We start from the raw sequence: 13,997 nt of genomic DNA on the forward strand, positions 1-13,997 counted from the left end.
ATAATACTAGAATTAATGTATCCAGTATTCTCCATATTATTTCTGATCTTTTTCTGTGACATATAATTCTGTAATATATATATACATGTTTTTCATATGTGTTCCTAGAATCCTTACTTTCTAGAAGTAGAATTTTGTGCCTAGGGTATATGTATGTAAAATGTTGGCATTCATAATTACTGCCAAAATGCCATCCATGAGGTTGTACCAAGCACACTTCCACCCACAGTCTTTGAGACTGCCTGTTTGTCCACATTCTCAATAACCAGTGCTCAGTAAGCATTTATGCTATATAACAATCTAATTCATTAAAGAAATTATAATTAATTTGTGTACTTTAACTGAAAAAATTTAAATATAATTGATGTAAGCATCTTTTCACATGTTTAAAGTTATTTGAATGTCTTTATCATTGAATTGTCTATAAATGTTTTTTAATTTATTTTCTTTGATTGGTGGTCTTTTCCATACTAATTTTTATAAGGAATTATATGCTAAGGAAATGATCTCTTTTATATACTATTTTTCTGATTTGTAATTTGATTTTCACTTTCTTATGCTATGCAGAATTGTTTTTTACCATGTAGAGTTTTTTAGTATTTACCTAGTCAGATTTATGATTTTTTTGGGTTTTTGCATCTTCCTCAAAATATTTCTCTCCTGGGGCTGGCCCTGTGGCCGAGTGGTTAAGTTCACTCACTCTGCTACAGGTGGCCCAGTGTTCCATCAGTTCAAATCCTGGGCATAGACATGCTATTGCTCATCCAGTCACGCTGAGGCAGCATCCCACATGTCACAACTAGAAGGACCCACAACTAAGAATATACAACTATGCTCCAGGGTGCTTTGGGGAGAAAAAGGAAAAAAATAAAATCTTTAAAAGAAAATATTTATCTCTCTTCATCCTAACCATAATATTCTTCCAAATATTTTTAGAAGTTATAGTTTTAGCCTTTTTTGGTGGTTTTTTTTTTTAGGAAGATTAGCCCTGAGCTAACTGCTGCCAATCCTCCTCTTTTCGCTGAGGAAGACTGGCCCTGAGCTAACATCCGTGCCCATCTTCCTCTACTTTATATGTGGGATGCCTACCACAGCATGGTGTGCCAAGCAGTGCCATGTTCGCCCCTGGGATACAAACTGGTGAACCCCGAGCCGCCAAAATGGAACTTGCTCACTTAACTGCTGAGCCACTGGGCCAGCCTGCATTTTTTTGGTTTTATATGAAATTTTTGATCCATCTGGTATTTATTTTGATATCATGAGTTAAACAGGAATTGTTTTATTGTTTCCTAAATGAACTATTTTTAGTTGCATAATTATCTTCTCACCACTGATTTGAAATCCCAATTTTATTACTTTCTAAAGTCCTATATATATTTGGATGCAATTTAGAACCCCATTCTGTTTCATTGATCTCTGCAGTTACGTACCATTTAATACACAAAATAATTGCATTTCTTCTATAATACATTTTGATATTCAATAAGCCTGATACTCCCTTATTACCCTTCTTTTTCAGAATTATGCCTGTTACTGCATATTTTTATCAAATTAAATTTATCATAAGCTAGGCTAATCACATTAAAAAGTTCTGCTATTTTCAAAGTGTTTGGATTTAGGAAGATGAATTTAGCAAGAGTTTACTTGTTTAGATATTTGAGAATTCCAATCCATGAGGATGGTAAATGTTTACATTCAGTCTTTTTCATGCTCCTCAGTGGTGCTTCACATTGTTTTTCTGTGCTACTTATCCCTTATAGACGGTTGGTTTTCTTTCCCGACCCTGAAAATGCTAGCTAACACTCTGGCTGTAGGGAAAACCATCTCTTTCAGGAAGTGTATGATGTAAGCATTTGATGAGCATCTTTTGGTGCTGCTGAGGTTGTTTTGCTGATGGAGGTGGTCTGTGGCCACTATGTGACGTTCTGCAGTACAAACCATCATAAGTAGCTATAGTTGTGGCCATCTCATGGGAGTTACCTGGGCTGGAGGATTTATTCATGCAACATTTCACATTCTCTTCATAGTCTGGCTACCCTTTTGTGGTCCCAATGTCATAGATCACTTCATGTGTGACCTGAACTCTGTTGAAACTCATCTACATGGACACTCATACCCTTGGTCTCTTTGTTGCTGCCAACAGAGCGTTCGTCTTCTCATTAAACTTTCTCCTCTACATGGTCTCCTATGTGATCACTATATACACTGAATTATCACGGCTTGCTTGGTAGGGGCAAAGCCTTCTCCACCAGTGTCTCTTACATCACTGTGGTCATTTCATTCTTTGTGTTCTGCATATTTGTGTATGTCTCCAATGACCACCTTTTCCATCATTAAGCTGTAGCTATGTTGTGTACCATGGTAAGTCTTATGTTAACTCCTTCAATCTACACCTTCAGAAATTCATGGTGAAAAATGCTGTGAAGAAGCTCAGAGTCACAAGGTGACTCCAATAGACAAATAGTCAAAATATAAAATAACGTTATCACTTAAATGTTGAAGAATTGAAAAAAAGATAATTTCTATTGTTCAGGGCAAAGTGAACACTATTTTTCAAAATTGTGTTGACTGGTGCATAGGTACTCTGAGGAGAGGCCCTGACAGGAAAACATCAATATAAAAATATCTCATTAAGATCAGCATATTACCCAGTTGTTTATCAAACTTTGAAGAACTATCAGAATCTACCTTTGAGTTCTTGTGAAAATGCAGATTCTCAGCACAAAGCTCTAGAGATTCTGATTTAGTGGAACTGTTGATTGATTGACTTAGCTGCCTTTTAAACAAGCATCTTGAAGTTTCTGAAGTAGGTGATCTCTACAGGTTGTTTGAGCAATAGTCCTATAGATTACATTCACATCCTGGAGTTATTTTATTAAGTCATTTTCTGGGAAGAATTCTTCACAGCAAAAGCTGTGCAGATCATCAAATTCTCAAAACTTCCTAATTTTTACAATGCAACCTTGTTACCTACGTAATTGCAAAAGAAGAATGAAGCATTCTTGGAAAAAGAGAATTTGGGGTATTTTTTCTCCAATTTCTCTTTCTGTACTTTGTAGTTTGTAATCTTTTGGCACTTCTAGTTTGATTCTATTTTTCTTTTTCTTCCCCAGAAAGGAAAGGTTTACCCTCCTTTTTTCTACATTATTTTGACTAAAACATTGTTATTGCAATCTTAACTAGTTATTTACATTGAGAGACTTGTTTTTATTGTGTGAAGAAGATTTCAAGTACCATATATTTTATGAACATTTTTGAGGACTAGGTTATAAGGCTTAATACAGTATTATGGTTAAGAGAACAGAGTTTGAGTTAGACAGTCCTGAGTTCAAATCTTAGTCTTGCTATTTATAATGTGAACTTTGGCAAAACATGACTTCATTAGGTTTCATTTATTGGGGAATGATGGAGATATTTTCAAGGTCAAATAAAATAATCTGTATAAGCTCTTAGCCGAAAAAAAAAATTCTTGTAAATGTCAGTTATTATGAATACTTTTTATTGCTGGAATTTAAAAAATTATAGTAGAACTAACTCACCTGGCCTAGAGTCTTAAGCTAGTATTTTCTTTTTGAACCTCAGCAACGATCATGTATAATTTCCCAGTTTTCTTTGAGAAGAAGAACAATCTGAGAGTTGACTGGCCTTGTGGAAATTCTGGAGGATAGTGTGGTCTCCCATCTCCTCAGCCATTCCTGAATCTCTTTTTGTTGTTCTATGATACACATTAGCACCATACCTCCAAAAATTTGGAGGTGATCCAATTGTGGGTCTGATTTCCCTGAAAATATCCATGTTAGGGGTCAAAACAATTTACTATGATTATGAGGTCAACAGAGCAGACAACCAGAATATGAACAGACAAAATAAAGGGAGATATTTTTAGAGAAGATAGAATGGTGCAGTGGTTAAGAGAAGGCTCTGGAGTCAGATTTCCTGGGTTTGAACATGGTCTGGGAATTTTTTTTTTTAAAGATTGGCACCTGAGTTAACATCTGTTGCCAATCTTTTTTTTTTCTTCTCCCCAAAGACCCCAAGTACATAGTTGTGTATTCTAGTTGTAGGTACTTCTGGCTCTGCTATGTGGGATGCCACCTCAGTATGGCTTGATGAGAGCTGCTAGGGCCACATCCAGGATCCAAACTAGCAAAATCATGAACCTTCAAAGCTGAGTGCACAGACTTAACAACTCGGCCATGGGGCCGGGACCTGGGAATTTTTGTAAAACTTGCTATGGCACAATTTCTTCATCTATATAAAGATTAGTGATAGTACCTACCTCATAAAGTCATTGAGCCACACATGTGTGTTAATATTTGGTAAGTGCTTATAACATTGACACATAGAAAACATTATTAAAGTGTTTTCAAAATAAAATAAAAAGCTGTTGACTTGTACTCATCCAGTTTCCAGGTGGGGATGCATCTTGCCCTGCCATTATCTTCTTAGGTGAAAAAGATACCCTCTTGTATGACCAACCCAACCAAAATTATAAACCAACATAATTTTTCTCTTGAAGTTCAAGCAGTTATGTAGGGATTCCCTCATTCTACTGACTTTGAGCTTTGTTCTTCTTTTTCTAGTTCTATAAGGGGTAGCTTAAGATTTTTTATTTGAGATTTTTCTTGTTTGTTGAGGTGGGCCTGTATTGCTATGAATTTCCCTCTTAGAACCACTTTTGCTGCATGCCATAAGAGTTCGTATTTTGTCTTCTCATTTGCATTTGTCTCCAGGTAATTTTTAATTTCCTTTTTATTTCTTCATTGCTCCAATGGTTGCTCAGTAGCATGTTTTTTAGTCTCCACATATTTGTGACCTTCTCATCTTTTTTCTTGCAGTTGATTTTTAGTTTCATAACATTGTGGTCAGAAAAGATGCTTGATATTATTTCAATCTTTTTAAATTTATTGAGGATTGCCTTGTTTCCCAAGATATGGTCTATGTTTGGGAATGTTCCACATGCACATTAGAAGAATGTGTATTCCTTTGTTTGGGGATAGAATGTTCTCTACCTTTGTATTATGTGCTTCTGATCAAGTGTTTCATTTAATTCTACTATTACCTTGTTGAATTTCTGTGTGGATGATCTATCTTTTGAAGTAAGCAGTGTGTTGAGGTCGTCAACTTTTACTGTGTTGCTGTTAATTTTTCCTTTTAGGTTTGTTAAGAGATACTTTGGTGCTCCTGTTTTAGGTGCATATATATTCATAACTGTTATGTTCTTTTTGTGGAAAGTCCATTTTATCATTGTATACTGACCCTCTTTGTCTCTCATTGTCTTTTTTTAATCATGAACTCTCTTTTGTCTCATATAAGTATGGCAATACCTGCTTTCTTTTGTTTGCCATTTGTTTAGAGTATTGCTGTCCATCCCTTCACTCTGAGCCTATGTTTGTATTTAAAGCTGAGATGTGTTTCCTGGAGGCAGCATATTTTGGGGGCTTGTTTTTTAATCTGTCCAGCTACTCCATGTCTTTTAATTGGAGAATTCAATCCATTTACATTTAGAGTGATTCGTGATATATGAGGACTTAATCCTGCCATTTTATCTCTTGCTTTCTGATTGTTTTATATTCCAATTGTTTCTCTTCCTTTGTATTTCTGAGTACAATTCATTTTGGTGGTTTTCTGTGGAAGTTTTCTATTTTTTTATGAATGTGGCTCTGTTCTGGTTTTTTGTTTAGTGGTTAGACTGAGGTTTGTGTAAAACATCTTCTGGATGAGATAGTCCATTTTCTGATGTCCTCTTATCTCCATCAGCCTACTTAGCTTCTATCCTTTCCTCTTCTGGTTCTGAGTTATTGTTGTCACAAATTATTCTGTTTCATATTGTGAGTTTGTAACTAAGTTGAAGTGTTCATAGTTACTTTTGATGATTTCTTTCCATTTATATTTTAAGTTATAATTAATTATTTGCTAATTTGTTCTGAAAGACAGCTGTAAGTTTCTGATTTTGTTTGTCTATTTATATCCTTATTCAAAGCTTTATAAACCTTTGCTTTTTTGTTTCAGATATGAGGACATCCTTAACCATTTCTTGTAGGGGAGGTCTAGTGGCAATGAACTCCCTCAGCTTTTGTTTATCTGGGAAAGCTTTTATTTCTCCATCATATATGAAGGATAGTTTTGCTGGGTAGAATATTCTTGGCTGGACATTTTTGTCTTTCAGTATTTTGAATAAAATTTTCCAGTCTCTCCTAGCCTGTAAAGTTTCTGTTGAGAAATCCACTAAAATCTTGAAGCACTTTCCTTTGTAGGTTATTTTTTTCTGCCTTGCTGCCATAAATATTTTTTCTTTGCCATTAATTTTTGCCAATTTTAGTATTATATGCCTTGGAGAAGGTCATTTTCCATTGATGTAATTAAGAGGTCTATTGGCCTCATGCATTGGTAAGTCTGGTTCCTTACCCAGGTTTGGGAAGGTCTCAGCTGTTATTTCTTTGAACCAACTCTCTGCTCCTTTCTCCCTCTCTTCTCTCTCTGGAATGCCTATAACCGGTATGTTGCTTTTCCTAATTGAGTTCGATATGTCTCAAAGGATTCTTTCATTTTTAAAAAATCTTAATACTGACACTGGCCCAGTGGTGTAGTGGTTAAATTGGTGTGCTGTGCTTCAGTGGTTCAGGATTTGTGGGTTCAGATCCCAGGCATGGACCTACATACCACTCATCATGCCATGCTTTAGTGGCATCTCAAATTTAAAAACTAGAGAAAGCTTGCCACAGATGTTAGCTCAGTGACAATCTTCCTCAGGCAAAAAAGTGGAAGTTTGGCAACAGTTGTTAGCTCAGGGCCAGTCTGCCTCACCAAAAAATAAATGATTAAAAAATAAAATGAAATAAAAATAAAAATCTTAATTTTCTCTCCTTCTCCATCTGAAGCATTTCTATCCTCTAAATCACTTATTCTTTCTTACATTTTTTAAGGATTCTAGATTATTTTTATCTCATTAATTTTGCTCTTTACATGCAGGATTTCTGCTTTTTTTGTTTGTTTGTTTTAATCTCTTTGGTGAAGCATTCCTTCTTCTCATTAATTGTATTCACAAGCTCATGGAACTGTCTTTCTGAGTTTTCTTGTAACTCATTGATTTTCTTGATGATAGCTTTTTTGAATTCTGTGTCATTTTACATTGTAAATTTCTGTGATTTTAGGCTTGGTTTCTGGAGATTTGTCATTTTCCTTCTGCTCCAACTTGTTGATGTAGTTTTTCCATGAAGTTTGAAGAACTAATCTTTTGCCAGTGCCTTTTGTGGTAGTATCAGGTCACAGATTCCACCTGCTACCACTGGAGGTAAGCAGGGGGGTTTCTGATTCTACTCCATCTGCTGAAAATTGTGAGGCCACTCCCACTGGCCAGGAAAGCATTCACACATGAGCTCAGGACTGCTGCTGACCCTTCTTACAGTCACACCAAGATGTGTTCCCACTTTCAGGGCCACAGTGGCACTATGGATGCTCACGCCAACCAGGAAAGCATCCATAGTGTGTGCACAGGCCTGATGTGGAAGGATAGGGAAGTGCTCACCTCTCTCCACCACTTCCTAGGAAGCCAGTCTATCCACCCAACTATGTGATCTCTCAGGTGGCCTGTTGTGTTGTGTGTATCCTCTGTTCATCAATGTTTGTCCCTTTAGTTGTAGATAAAAGGGAGAGAGATAAAGGTAACAGCTCAATCCACCATGTTGCTAATGTCATTCAACCTTAATATCTTTTAGAAAGACTTTCCCTATTTCAGCGTTACCAAAAAAATTCTTCCACAATTTTTTCAACATTTAACTTTTTAGTCTTTTTGTGGTTTTATATTTTATGTTTAAATTTTTGATCCAGATACACTTTATTTTGATGTGAAGACTTAAGAATTAAATTTTAATTATTTTTCTGAATGACCATTTTTATAGATGCATAATTATTTTCCCCCACTAATTTGATATATCTAATTTTTATTCAAAAATATGGCATATGTTTGGATCCAATTCAGGCTCCCTTGTCCTCCATTGATCTCTGTATTCCAGTGGCATTATTAAATAGTAATATTAATATAAAATAATAATTGCATATGATTTATAATACACTTTGATATCTAATAAAGATAGCATTCCTTCATTAATATTCCTTATCAGAACTATGTCTATACTTGCATATTAATGTTTTAAAATTAAATTTCAATAATTCACTAAAGCAAAAACTAAGCTTAGTATTGTCAATACACTTTGATTTAGAAAGAGTTTATATCTTAGAGAATTGAGAATTCTTATTTACAAACTGAGTAGCTCTTTTCACTTAGCAAGTCTTCTTTTATGGTCATATGGATCTAGTATGTTTCTTTGTAAATTTAAACTTCTGAGTTTGTTTTCTATGGTGCTATTGTAAATAGGATCTTAACTTCTATTGTATTTTCTAAGTATCTGTTGTTAAAATGTAGGAAGTCTTTTTTTAAATATTTAAATACGATATAATTTTCACAGAACATCATTCATCTTTATTTCAGTTTAAGTTCTGCAGGTTTTGACAAATACATGCAGTTCCCATAACCACCATCATAATCAATATATAGAACATTTCATCACCAAAAATGTTTTCCATACACCTTTGTAGTCATCTGCTTCCCTTACCTCCAGATCATGGCAAACACTGACCCATTTTTATCTCTATAGTTGTTTTTTCTGGAGTATCATATATTTGGAATCATACAGAATGTCATCTTTTTTGTGTGTGTGTGCGCCTGAGGAAGATGGGCTCTGAGCTAACATCTGCACCAATCTTCCTCCATTTTATGTGGGATGCCACAGCATGGCTTGACAAGCGATGCCAAGTTGACACCTGGGATCTGAACACACGAACCCTGGACCACCAAAGTGGAGCATGTGAACTCAACCACTATACCACCTGGCCAACCCCCAAAATGTCATATTTTTTCTTCTGGGTTTAGTGAGATATAATTGACAAATTAAAATTGTATATATTTAAGATTTATAATATGATGATTTGATATACATATATACATTGTGAAATGATTACCAAAATCAAGCTAATTAACACATCCATCAACTCACATTATTACCATTTTCTGTAAGACAACTTAAAATCTAATCTCCTAGCAAATTTTAAGTATACAATACAGTATTAACTATAACTGCCATGTTGTATTAGACCCCCATAACTTATCTTATAACCGGAATTTTGTACCCTTTGAACATCATCTCCCCCTAGGACCTGGCAATCCACATTCTAGTCTCTGCTTCTATGAGTTCGGCTTTTTTATTTTTATTTCTTCTCTTTTTTTTTTTTGAGGAAGATTAGCCCTGAGCTAACATCTGCCTCTAATCCTCCTCTTTTTGCTGAAGAAGACTGGCCCTGAGCTAAGCTATGTGCCCATCTTCCTCTACTTTATATATGGGACACCTGCTACAGCATGGCTTGGCAAGTGATATCATAGGTCCACATCTGGGATCTGAACCAGCAAACCCTGGGCCACTGAAGCAGAATGTGTGAACTTAACCACTTCACCACTTGGCCAGCCCCAGAGTTTAACTTTTTTAGACCCCACATATAAGTGAGATTGTACAGTATTTGTCTTCCTGTACCTGGCTTATTTCACTTAAAGTCCTCCAGACTCGTCCATGTCCCAAAAGGCAGAATTTCCATCATTTTTATGGCTGAATAATATTTCATTGTTTGTATGTGCTGCATATAACAGTCATCTGAATGAACAAAGAAATGAGGTACCTATAAAACCAATGAACACTTAGATTGTTTCCATATTTTGGCTACTATGAATAATGTCTCAGTGAATACGGAATGCAGATATGTCTCTGAGATATTGATATCATTTCCTTTGGATAAATACCCAGAAGTGGGATTGCTGGATTATGTGGTAGTTCTATTTTCGATTATTTTAGGTACTGTTTTCCATAGTGGTTGTGCCAGTGTACATTCCCACCAAAAGCATTCAAGCATTCCAACTTTTCTACATCATTGCCAATATGTCTCTTTTCTAAGGGCATTAATTTCATTTATGAAATCTCAGCCCTCAGAATCTAATCACCTCCCAAAGGCTACATGTCATAATACCATCATTGAACATTAGGATTTCAACATATGAATTTCAGGGGACACAAGCATTCATACCATAGCAAGGGTTCAATTTCATTCTTTTGAATATGAATATCAACTTTTTACAATGCAATGAAGGCTCTTTCTTTTCACCATAGTTTATTCTTGGTCCCCTTTTCAAAGATCAGTTGATTGTATATGCATGTATTTATTCCTGAGCTTTCTATTCTGTTCCATTTGTCAATGTGTCTGTTTTTATGCTGGTACCATACTGTTTTGATTACTATAGTTTTGTAATATATTTTTATATCAGAAAGTGTTATGTCTCCAGCTTTTTTATTCTTTCTCAAGATTGCTTTGGCTATTTGGGGTCTTTTGTAGTTCCATAGATTTTGCAACTGTTTTTTTCTATTTCTGTGAAAAATGTCATTGGACTTTTGATAGGGATTGTATTGAATCTGTAGATTGCTTTGGATATTGCGGACATTTTAACAATATTTATCCTTTCAATCTGTGAACACAGTATATCTTTCACTTATTTGTGTGTTCAATTTTTTTCATTTATGTTTTATAATTTTCAGTGTACAAATTTTTTACTTCCTTGGTTAAATTAATTACTGAGTATTTTATTCTTTTTGATGCTATTGTAAAAGACAGTATTTTCTGAATTTTGTTTTTGGATAGTTCATTATTTACATATATAACATACTAATTTGCTTATTTGTTGAATTCATTGTTTGTTTATTAATTCTAATAATTTTTGATGGTGTTTTTACAGTTTTTTATATAAAAGATCATGTTAAGTATTTAGTCTTTTAAATATGGCTTCTTTCTCTTGGTATATGCATTTAAGATTTATGCATATTCTTGTGTTCATCAATAGTTCATTCATTTTTTTGTTGAATAGTATTCCATTTTACAGATGTACTTAGTTTATCCCTTTCTCAATTAAGACATCTTGATTTTTTCCAGATATTTTAAATTATGAATAAAACTGCTATAAATATTCACGTGTAAATTTTTGTGTCAAAATAAGTTTTCGTTACACTTGGATAATTACCTAGGAGAGGAAGAGCTGGGTTTTACGGTAAGTGTATATTTGACTTCATGAAACACTTCCAGAATGTTTTGTAAAGTATAGTATATTGTTTTCCACTAGCAACAGACAATATCTTTAGGTTTTCTACAGCTTTGTCAAAACTAGGTATTGTCAGGTTTTCTATTTAACCATTCTAATGGTTCAGTAGTATTATCTTTTTTGAGATTTCAATTTTCATTTGCTGAATGACTATTGAGCATTTTTCAGGTGCTTCTTTGCCATTTATATATCTTGGTGAAATTTCTGTTCTATTCTTTTGACCATTTTATACTGAGTAGTTCATTATTATTGAAAGTTGAGGGTAGTTTACACATTCTGAAAACAACTCTTTTATCAGATATGCGACTTGCAAATATTCTCTCCCAGTCTGTGAATTATCTTTTAATTTTCTTTAAAATATCATCTAAAGAGCAGAATTTCTCATTTTTCTTGGAGTCCAACTTATCTTTTTTCTTTTATTTATCTTTTATTTCTTTCTTTTATGTTTTCATTGTCATACCAGGGAATTTTTGCCTAACCTAAGGTCACAAAGATTTTCTCTGATGTTCCTTTTTAGAAGTCATAATTTTAAGTTTACCATTTACCTCTATGCGCCATTTTGGGTTAACTTTTGTTTATGCTTTGAGGTGCTGAACAAAGTTCACTTTTTGCAAATAAATATCCAATTAGTGCATCACCATTTATTTAAAAGACTATCATTTCTACAATGAATTATGTCTACCACTTGTCATAAATTATCAAATGTGTGGGTCTATTTCTGCACTATCTATGGTATTTCGTTGATCTACATGAATAACTTTTCTCCAATCCAACACTTTATAATAAATTTAGAAAGAAGGTAGTGTGAGTTCTTCAACTTTATTCTTTTCAAAATTATTTTGGCTATTCTAGTTTGTTTGCCTTTCCATACAAATGTCTGAATCAGCTTGTCAATTTCTACCAAAAATAAACACTGTAGTTGGATTTTGTTTAGAATTGCTTTGAATCGATTGATCAATCTGAAGAGATTTGAGATTTTAACAATAATGAGTCTTCCAACTCATGACTCTGGTAAGTCTCTCCACATATTTCATTTTCTTTTGACTTTTTCATCAATATTTTTTAATATCATCAAACTACAGCAATATTTATAAGTTTCATGCCTAAGGATTACATGATTTTTGTTGTTAGTTTAAATGGTACATTTAAAATTTTCAATTTCAAATTTTTCCTAGCTAGTGTATAGATATATGATTAATTGTTGACTATGGATCCTACGACCTTATAAACTCACTTGTTAGTTCTAGCAGTTGTTTCTGTAGATTCTTTGAGATTTTCTAGGTATATAACTCTTTTGTCTGTCAGTAAAGACATTTTTATTCCATGCTTTCCAATATGTTGTGCTTTATTTCTGTTTCTTGCCTTATTGCTTCAGTTAGGACCTGCATCACGTTTTGAACATGGATGGTGAGAGAGGCCATCTTTTTCTTTGTGATCTTGGCACGAAAGTATTTGGGTTTTTGTGATTAGGTATGATGTTAGCTATGGGGTTTTGGAGATGCCTGATAGCATATGTTGGGGGTTATCTTTTATTCACAATCCATCAAGAGTTTTTATCATAACAGGAAGTTGAATGTTGTTTCACTATTTTTTTACGTCTATTGAGATGATCATATGACTTTTACAGCCTGTTGATATGATGAATTACATACATTGATTTTCAAATATAGAGTCAGCCATGCATTCCTTGCATAAATCCCACTTCGTCATCATTTATAATTTTGATTGCTAGGATTTTGTTGACTATCTTTGCACTTGTGTTCATGTAAGAATCTGCACTTTTAAGCTCTTTGTCTAGTTTTGGTATTAAGGTAACTGGCCTCATAAGCTGATTTGAAAAGAGTTTCATAATCCTCTATATTCTGGAAGAATCTCTATAGAATTAGAGTTCTTTCTCCTTTAAGTGTTTAGTAGTATTAAAGTATGAATTGATCTGTTTATTTTACTTTGGAAGGAATTTTGTTATGAATTCACATTCTTTCATAGCAAAAGAGATATTCAGAGTACCTATTTCTTTTTGAGTGAGCTTTGGCAGCTCATGTACTACAAAAAAATTTCCCTTCAAGTTGTCACATTTATGAGCATAAAGCTGTGTATATTTCCTTATTATCCTTTGAATGTTTATAGGTTTCTATTATGTCCTCTTTTTCACTCCTGATATTTTTTAATTTGTGTTTTCTCTTTTTTTTCCTAGGTCAGTGTGGCTAGAAATTGGTAAATTTTATTGATGTTTTTAAAGAATCATCTCTTTATCTCATTTGTATTTCTCTAACTTTTTCTGTTCTCAATTTCATAGATTTGTGCTCTTAATTATTTATTTATTTTCCCTTGCTTGGATTTAACTTGCTGTTTTTCCTTCAATTTCTTAGGTAGGTGTTTAGTAATTGATTTGAGTTGTTTCTTCTTTTCTAATATATGCATTTAATGGTAATTTACATCTAATGGCCGTGTAATGGTAATTTTGTATCTAAGGACTGTTTTACCTGCATCCCCAAAATTTTGAAATGTTGCTTTTCTATATTTAATACATTTAAAACATTTTTGAATTTCACTTTTGATTTCTTCTTTGGCCTTGGATTATTTTTGTTTGTTTAATTCCCAGATATTTGATGATTTTTCCTAATTTTTATCTGTTATTGATTTCCAGTTCAATTTCATTAATAGCCAAGAATATACTATGTATATTCTTGTATTTTTCACATGTTTATGTAGTTTTTATGGGCCAGACCAAAGTTTATCTTGGGGAATATTCCATGTTGACTTGGCAAGAATGTATATTTTGTTTATAATTTAATTTTGAAGT

Source organism: Equus caballus, chromosome 12 (assembly GCF_041296265.1).
Source record: "Equus caballus isolate H_3958 breed thoroughbred chromosome 12, TB-T2T, whole genome shotgun sequence".
Classification (NCBI taxonomy): Eukaryota; Metazoa; Chordata; class Mammalia; order Perissodactyla; family Equidae; genus Equus; species Equus caballus.